The 8,414-nt window shown below is 46.2% G+C and overlaps 1 long non-coding RNA gene across 1 annotated transcript; it reads right to left on the reverse strand.

The window, feature by feature from the left end:
* Positions 1-4,736: 4,736 nt before the first annotated feature.
* Positions 4,737-7,988, reverse strand: LOC107544954 (uncharacterized). Its single transcript, XR_001603964.2, has 3 exons — positions 7,931-7,988; positions 7,652-7,737; positions 4,737-4,946 (listed from the first exon to the last, which is right to left on the reverse strand). It is a non-coding gene; the product is annotated as an uncharacterized LOC107544954 (long non-coding RNA).
* Positions 7,989-8,414: the final 426 nt, after the last annotated feature.

Genomic DNA, 8,414 nt, shown 5'->3' on the forward strand with positions numbered 1-8,414 from the left:
CCCAGGTCTATGACTGGGGCAGTCAAGAGGCCTTCCCACTTCACGCCAGGAGAGTGACAGGTTCCATCCCAGTGACGCGGGGCTGTGTTCCTCCAAGCACCATCCACACACATAGGTGGTCTCCAAAGTCTATCAAGTAGTCTTTTGATAGCATGGCTGTTTCAAAGGCAAATGTGATCAAATAATTTTGTTTGTATATATGTCAGAAATTTGAAATGTAATATTAAATAACAATTTTAATATTAAATCACAGATATCCTACTAACATTTTTAATAGTCATTATAATTTTTAAAAATTATACATACGCTTCAAAGATTTTGTTGTTTAATTCATCTTGGAGTATTTTCGCCTCACTAGCATGTTCCTATTCATGTAATATAATAATAGCTGATACGGTAGTTAAGAATAGACTTTAACACTGAACAATTTCCTTCTAAGTTGGTATCAACTAATATATGCCACCATCATTTCCATAGCATTTTGCAGTTTACAAATGCTTTCAGCTTCATTTCAAACACCACGAGGTAGGTAGAAGAGTATTCTCCCATTATTTAGAAGGAACTAAGCCTCCGGCGTTTAAGTGGTGTGCCCAAGGTTGAGACAGCACCAGATGCATTCACGGGAGCTCCAGCAAAATCTGAAATTTACTGCAAGAGAACAGACACTATGATTCTTTTTTACAAAGATGCATGATTTAGAGAATTCAGTTGTGTTTTTCTTTCAGCACAGGATGAGGGAGTCCTTCCATTTCAACAGACAACAAAACTGATTATTTTGTTTTGTTATACTATTTATGAATTATCTCAGGCATAATACTTTTTAAATAAAAGAATTGCTTTATGACAATGCCAAGTAAGGATGGTTTTTATTATATCAGTTGGCTTGCTTCTAAAGTGAATTGTTTTACCTAATCCTTCAGGGTCAAAATTTCTCAAGTTTTAATGTGGAAAAAAAAAAAGGATATCAAGTTATTTTAAAATAATGGACCACGTGCAAACAACTGACTGGAGTTTGGTTCTCTCCTAATAGCTGCTGGGTCTTCATTTGTTCAAGAATAAAATCAGTGGCATGTTGTGGGGCATATTTTTACACCATCTGCAAATGCCTGTAACAGGATATGAAGGATGACTTTCCAAGGCTGAATGAAGCCAGACTGGAATCCTTCTCTGCGGCAACATATGCGCCACGCTGGCTGCGTTAGCCCTGAATGTAGGCACCAAGGAGCTGCCATCGTTGCTGTGCCGTCCGATACCCTCTGACAGAGCCCCCTGCACTTGCTGTCATCCTAATGTCTTAGCATTGTGAACTCGTGTTCTCTGAATTCATGGGAGTCAATCTCAGGAAATAAACCAGCAAGGTGCTAATGTGAAACGTAAGCTCATTCAAACATTTCTCAAACATTTCGTATACATGCCTCATGAAAGATATCAAACAATATCATCCTTCCCATCAATAGTAAACCATTATCATTTTTATCATCAATTTTTGAAGATCCAGCTTTACTTTTATTATTTAAACATTTATGGCAAATACATTTTTTAACTAAGTGAAATTTGGGCCCACATGTTTCTTGATTACCTATTAGAGGACCTACAGGGGGGTGAGGGGAAAGTTGAGAAATATGACATAGGGGTTTGCCAATCACATTCACAAGGAACACTCATTTTTCCATGAGATGGACCAACTAAAATCGTGCCTTGGCAATTCGCATTTTACCCATCCACAGAATTTAAGTAAGTTTATGAACAAAATTTTCTCAAAACTATGTTTTTCTCCCGTTCATTTTCTTACCTTTTCTGATACATGCCAATCTTGTAAATGAGCATTACCAGCAAATGATTAAACCAATAAACTGATAACAAAAGAAATTACTAACTCTTTTAATGATGTATTTTTCTAATAGGTATAAAACATTTTTTCTACTGGTAAAATGATTCCTAGTTGACAGGACAAAAATAAATATCAAAATATTTTAGTGTATTACATAAAAAGTGCCATGTGTACTAGTTGCACTTGGAAAAAAGTATTTCAGAAATTATGTTAGATAAAAATCTTAAACTTCTCCAGGGCAAAAAGAAAATACTATAAAGTAATAAAAGACAAATTGGAAAAAATATATTACAAACGAATACACAAAGAAGCCTTTACAACACAGTAAGAGAAAGAGAAACGGCCAATGACATATGGAGAAGGCTTGAGGTGGGGCGGTGCTCAGAGGAGCTGCAAATGCACAGATCTCCTGCAGGTCTCCAAGGGTTCCTGGGACAGGAAATAGTCAGCAATGCGGAGTAATGACTATGGCTCATCAGGCTCTTCCTGGTTTGTGGTAAGTATCCGCCCAGCCCATTCAATCCTTTTTCACTCTGAATCCACGCCTACCAAGCAATCTTCTGATTAATCATTTGTTTTCTCTGGGTTTTGTAACCTAAATGGGATGAGCTAAATTGTAAATCACAAATGCATGAGTTAGCTCTGGGATTTATGTATACATCAGGCTCATATTAAAAGAAACTAACATGCCAGGGAATTGGGAGATGTTGTTAAAGGGTATAAACTTGCAACTAGCAGATAAAGAAATCCTGGAGATCTAATACACAGCATAGTGACTGCAGACAACAACACTGGATTATAAACTTCACAGTTGCTAAGCAACTAGATCTTAATTGCTTTCACCCCAAATAAATGAAATTATAAGACGTGATAGAGGTGTTAGCTAACACTTCGGTGGTATATGTAAATGTACCAAATCAACATGTTGCAAACCTTAAACCTACACAATTATATGCCAATAATATCCAAATAAAAAGAAACTAATACTTTGTAACAGAAATTTATAGATAACAAAATACCTTCACATTTGCAAGCTATTGTGAATTCACTCTGGAATAATTTCTCAGGGCCTAATCAACTGTGGATAGGCTGAAAGAAGTCAATTTTGTGGACTTGCAAAGCCAGGAATCAGACCTTTTACCACACTAATTCTTTGAAGAATGGGAACACTACTGGGCATGCTCAGAATTTCATACAGGGGCAGAGAAAAACAAGCCGACAGGATGGGCTTGAGAGGGTTAAGGTGAGAAATAAGAAAACTGCCTTCTGCTTGCAGCTTGCTCAGTCCAGCTCATCCAGCACCCAGTTCCACTAGGGGTCAGGCTTTACCTCAAGCCCATGCCAGTCCATGCCAGCAAGGTACCCGAGGTGGGCCGCCTCCTCCCTCTCCCTCTTGCTTCCTTTCCTCAGTCCTCCTTTTTCCCCTCCGGGTCATTCATTTCACGGGTGTATTTTGAGCAGTACTGAGCCTCTATGCCAGGCACAGCAGCAGATGCTGAGATACAGACATGAAGAGTGAAGTGGAGCAGGCAGACCTTTAACGAAGTAAATTGCGGGGGGTGGGGTTACAAATCCCATATTCTTTAACTCGGCCTTGATTAGAAAAGATAATGAGAACAGAGCTAAGGCCTCCGTCAGCAGTTCACAAACAACTCAAAACAACTTTGAGGCCCACAACCCTGAGGTCCCTTGAGTGCTTCACTGCTTCCCAAGACTTAAAGACTTTCTGATGAGATCGATAGTGATATTACAAAGGCGATTTCAAAAATATATTGTATAGAGCCAGCCAGGTGGCTCAGCTGGATGGAGCATCGTCCCATACAGCAAAAGGCTGCAGGTCAGGTTCCCGGTCAGGGCACATACCCAGGTTGCGATTTCAATCCACGGTCAGGGTGCCTATGGGAGGCCACGGATCAATGTTTTCTCTCACACTGATATTTCTCTCTATACCCTCCTCCTTCCTCTTGCTCTAAAATCAATTTTAAAAAATAGCATAATGAAATAATGAACTGTGTCAACAGCTGAATGAGTTGCATTAGTGAACCAATATTTTCCAAATGATCAGTGCTTGATGTTACAAAATCGTGGGTAAAAGGCCCATTCAAAGTGTGAGACAGATGAAGAGATTTTAATATAAGAGTACGAAGAGTTCACTGGTATGGTTTCAGATTCCACGTTGGAACTAGACCTTAAGAAACGACCACTTCTCAAGTTTGATATAATATCAAAGAAGAATATGGCAACTCTCTTAAAAGGCTTTTGTAATCATCCCGCTCCCATGCCCCAGTTCCAGCACGTCCACATGAGGCCGCATGTCCTTCATATATTCAAGCAAAACATACTGATCGAACACAGAAGCAGGTGTAAGAATTTTCCATCTTCTACTAAGCCAGACATGAAAGAAGTTTGCAAAAATGTAAAATAATACCACTCTTCTCATGAAAAATTTTTTAGAAAACACAGATTTTTTTTCTAAAATGTGTTACTTATATTAGTATGCAATGGGTTTATTATTTGTATTTCTAAACCAATTAATAAATGTTTTTGTTTCTCAGTTGTAATTTTGAATACAGTAAATACCAATGGATATCGTCGATCATTTTTAAGAGTGAAAAAAGTCCTAAGACCCAAAACTTTCAGCAGCACCATCTTAAAAGAAAGGGAGGGAGCCGAGGTGTCTTTTGTCCCTGCCAATGGAAACTTGACATAAGTCACCTGTAAAGAGTGAAGGGGGTTGTGGGTGAAGGACGATTTAACCTGAGACTCCAAAAAGGTGCGAAAGTTTGAGATGGTTACAAACAAAACCAGGAGAGTGCTGGAAGCTAGAGGCTCTCTGGGTTCCTCGGGAGACCCCCTCTCACTGCCGGCTGCTCGCGCGGGGCTTCCTTACCTGGAGGGCTGCTGGCCCTCGCGCCTGCTGCCTGTCGCCGGGCCGGCACCGTAGCCACACAGGCCCGGAGCAGCGCCTCACGGAGGGTCCCCAGGTTTCCAGAGCACCCTGTGCCTCGGCTGGTATAGCAGCGCCTGCCGGAGACCAGGACCGGAGACCGGCCTCAGGGTTGCCCATGAGGCACAGTGAGAAGCCCTGAGACGGTGAACCAGCAGGTGGCACTCTCTGGAAGCAAAAAAAAAAGTAAAATTCAGTTCTTAGCGGCACCTCTGAGCTCTGCTGTCCTAGAAGCACAGGAGGAGTCTCTCACTGACCAGCGATTTTCAACCTTTTTCATCAAATGGCACACATAAACTAATTACTAAAATTCTGCAGCACACCAAAAAATATATTTTTTGCCAACACGACCAAAAAAATAGGTATAATGTTGACTCATTCACACCAGACGGCTATTGTGTTAGCTGTTGCCATTTTTTTATTTAACAGTCTAAGGGAAGAGAGGTCAGTGCCCCTGATGAAATAGGTATTGCACGTTTTAAAAATTCCTGTGGCACACCGGTTGAAAATCGCTGTCAGTGACAATTGAGAGCAGAGATGCTGGATGTCTTTCCTGTCAGATACACTCTCCACCCTTCTCTTCCCCGCTGTGTCCAGGACACTGGCATGTGCGGCCCAGCTCAACAGGCTGCCCAGGTCTCTGCCTTCCAATTGGGTTTGGCTGCTAGCAGATCAGAGGGCCAGAGAAGGAGAGGGGAGGTCATCTATTCTGCTTCCCTCCCTGCTAATCAACAAAGGATGTCTGTCTCTCTTCCTAAGCCACCTCTCTCCATACATGGTTTTCTTTCTTTTTCTCTCTCCCTCTCTCATACACACATAAACACACACACACACCATAAAGACTCCCCCCCATCACCCCTGCCCACTTCCCCTCAATTACTGGGACTCACACACTGCCCTGTTGCTTTAACTGACCCCAGCTGCATCTCTTAAACAGCTCCTTTCATTAAACCCTTTGCAGATGACCCATCACCTAGACTGGTACAGCAAATTGAAGGCCCTTGGACATATCTTAGGAGGGGAAATCTGGGGATGAGAGCCAGACTTTCTGCTAATCATTCTGATTTGAACATTGAAAGAAATGACAACTAATTTTTTTTGACAGAGCTGGTAAAGCAGAGCACAAGTTACAGTGTTTGCTTCTATCATCTTCCTCCTACCTGCCTGGGAGCACCTGGAGGGTAAGACTCATCTTTGGAGTCTTGCAGCTGGTAGATGCTCAAGAAATACTCATTGGCCTTCCCATTGCTCCTTTTCAGTTATTTTTCAATCATCCTCTGTCATTTAAGTAGGAGACGCATCTCTGTGTCTCTTGCGTGATTCAAGCGTAGCATTTACGATGTCCTGACCTTGGGAATGCTCACTGCTCATCAGTAAATGTTGACGGCCCTGTTTTCTGTTAATCTTTACCAGAGGATTTTTTTCCCCACCGATTTTTAGAGAGTGGGAAGGAGAGAGGGGGAGGGGGAGGGGGAGGGGGAGAGGGAGAGGAACATCTATCTGAGAGAGATACATCGATTGGTTGCCTCCTGCATTCCCCCCAACTGAGGCCAGGAATCAAGCCTGCACCCCAGGTATGTGCCCCTGACCAGGACTCGAACCCAAGGCCCTTTAGTCCACGGGCTGATGCTCTAACCATTGAGCCACACCAGCAAGACTGCCCTGTTTTCTTAAGCTTCCGGCGAAGCGCATCTGGGAGCCTCGTTTCAGGTATTACACCCAGGACCAAATGTCCTCGCCAGTAATTCTTCACAGCGGCACTCATCTCTGATGCATAGTATAAGGCAGCTCGTGCAAGTTTCGGGAAGGCAGAGAGGGTCACCTTGGCAGCCACTGGATGACGTATAGCTTTGGCATATGGAAGCCAGTTGGGTCCAACTTCTTGCTCCCAGCACCTCCATGCCTCACGAAATTTCGGTATCTCATTTGTAACTTCAGGTATTAGCATAAGAGCTGAGTCAACACATTTCTTTGCGGAAATGTGTCGACGGCCCCGGGGGAAGTCATCTGTGCTTCTCTGGCTATCTTGTGAACCTGGACCATTACCAGCTGGGCTATACCACCAAGCTTTGTAGACAAAATATCAATTAGCATACAATGGAACCAGTTGTAAGTGGCTATATTTGCTACATGTGATGATGTCTCTAATGGGGAGTAATTTGCATGCACGAAGCTCAGGCCAGCTGCTGCCTTGAATCCGCAGCTCTCCTGTGTGAACTGTCTCTGGGGCCTGGACACAGAGTTGCTAGTACGTGCAGGGTGGTGCGGCAGAGTGCAGGGCGATGGGTGCATCTTCAGGTATGGCTGCGACCCCGCCTGAACTAGGTCCCTATCCTGTGGGCAACCGTGATACAGCCCAACCATCCCACCTCTTGAGATGGCTCTCAACCCAAAGACCGAAATGCAGGAACCGCGCTGCATAGTATAGTTGTGCACACAGTGAGCGAAGAGAGTTTCTGCGTTTCTGTGGACCGTCACTGCTATATAGGACGAGAGCAGGAACGTGCCCCTCAGGAACAGGTGGCGCGATGTAGAGGAATCGGGAGACTTTGGGCAAGAGTCCCGACTCACCCCTGCACACCAAGGGCCTCAGGTGTTCCTGTAAGCGGGTTAGGCCTTGTAATCAAATACTTGAAGTGACACATAATTAACACATTGTTTTAAAGCAAATGGGCCGTCAAAGAGGTGCTCCTTCCCCTTAAGTAATTTACCAGAGAACGGAGCGGGTTAGCTAGCAGAGGCCCACAGCCCCGACCTGTACTGCTGCGGTCTAATCTGGATTTGACACCAAAAGAGGCCCACCACCTATTATTGTCACCAATCGCCAGGGTACAGCACGATCCCAATTTTAGAAAATATTCATACCCACCTACCTTTACGGGAGGGGGGTCATTCGGAGAATGGATGCTTAGAGCCACATGGTGTGGGAAAGTGTGACTTTATCATCTGTTGCTTCTTTCTACAATAACATTTAAATTTATTTATGTACTTATTTTGAGAGAGAGGGGAAAGAGGGAGGGAGGGAGGAAGGGAAGGGAGGGAGGGAGCGGGGCGGGGGGCGGGCGGGCATCCATGTGTGGCTCCACCCGTCCCCGCCATCGTACAGGGTGAGTCCTGCGTGCGCCCCGCGGGGATCGCACCCGCAGCCTTACCTTGCTCCCCAGCCAGGGCTACAACAACACTGGGAATAATCAGAGCTATTTCCACTCGGGGTTGGGGGCGCAGGAGAGCCCGGCCTCCGCGGGCACGGCTCCCAGCAGCGCGCGGCGCCGAGGGAGCGGGACGGCGGGGGGCGCTCGGGGAGGCCGCCCCGCGGGCGGGGGCGCGGGGTGCGGCGCGGCGGGGCGGGCGGGGCGCGGCGGGGCGGGCGGGGCGCGGCGGGGCGGGGCGGGGCGGGCGGACGGGCTGCGGGGCGCGGCGGGGCGCGGCGGGGAGGGCGGACGGGCTGCGGGGCGCGGCGGGGCGCGGCGGGGAGGGCGGACGGGCTGCGGGGCGGGGCGGGGCGGACCGCGCGCTGCTCCGCCCCCCGCGCCCGGGAGGCGGTGGGAGGGCCGGACTCGGCCATGGCGGCGCCCGCGGCGCTGCTGGTCATGGGCGTGAGCGGCGCGGGAAAGTAGGTCCGGGAGGGCGCGGGGT

The sequence above is a fragment of the Miniopterus natalensis genome, chromosome 12 (assembly GCF_054644295.1).
Source record: "Miniopterus natalensis isolate mMinNat1 chromosome 12, mMinNat1.hap1, whole genome shotgun sequence".
NCBI lineage: Eukaryota > Metazoa > Chordata > Mammalia > Chiroptera > Miniopteridae > Miniopterus > Miniopterus natalensis.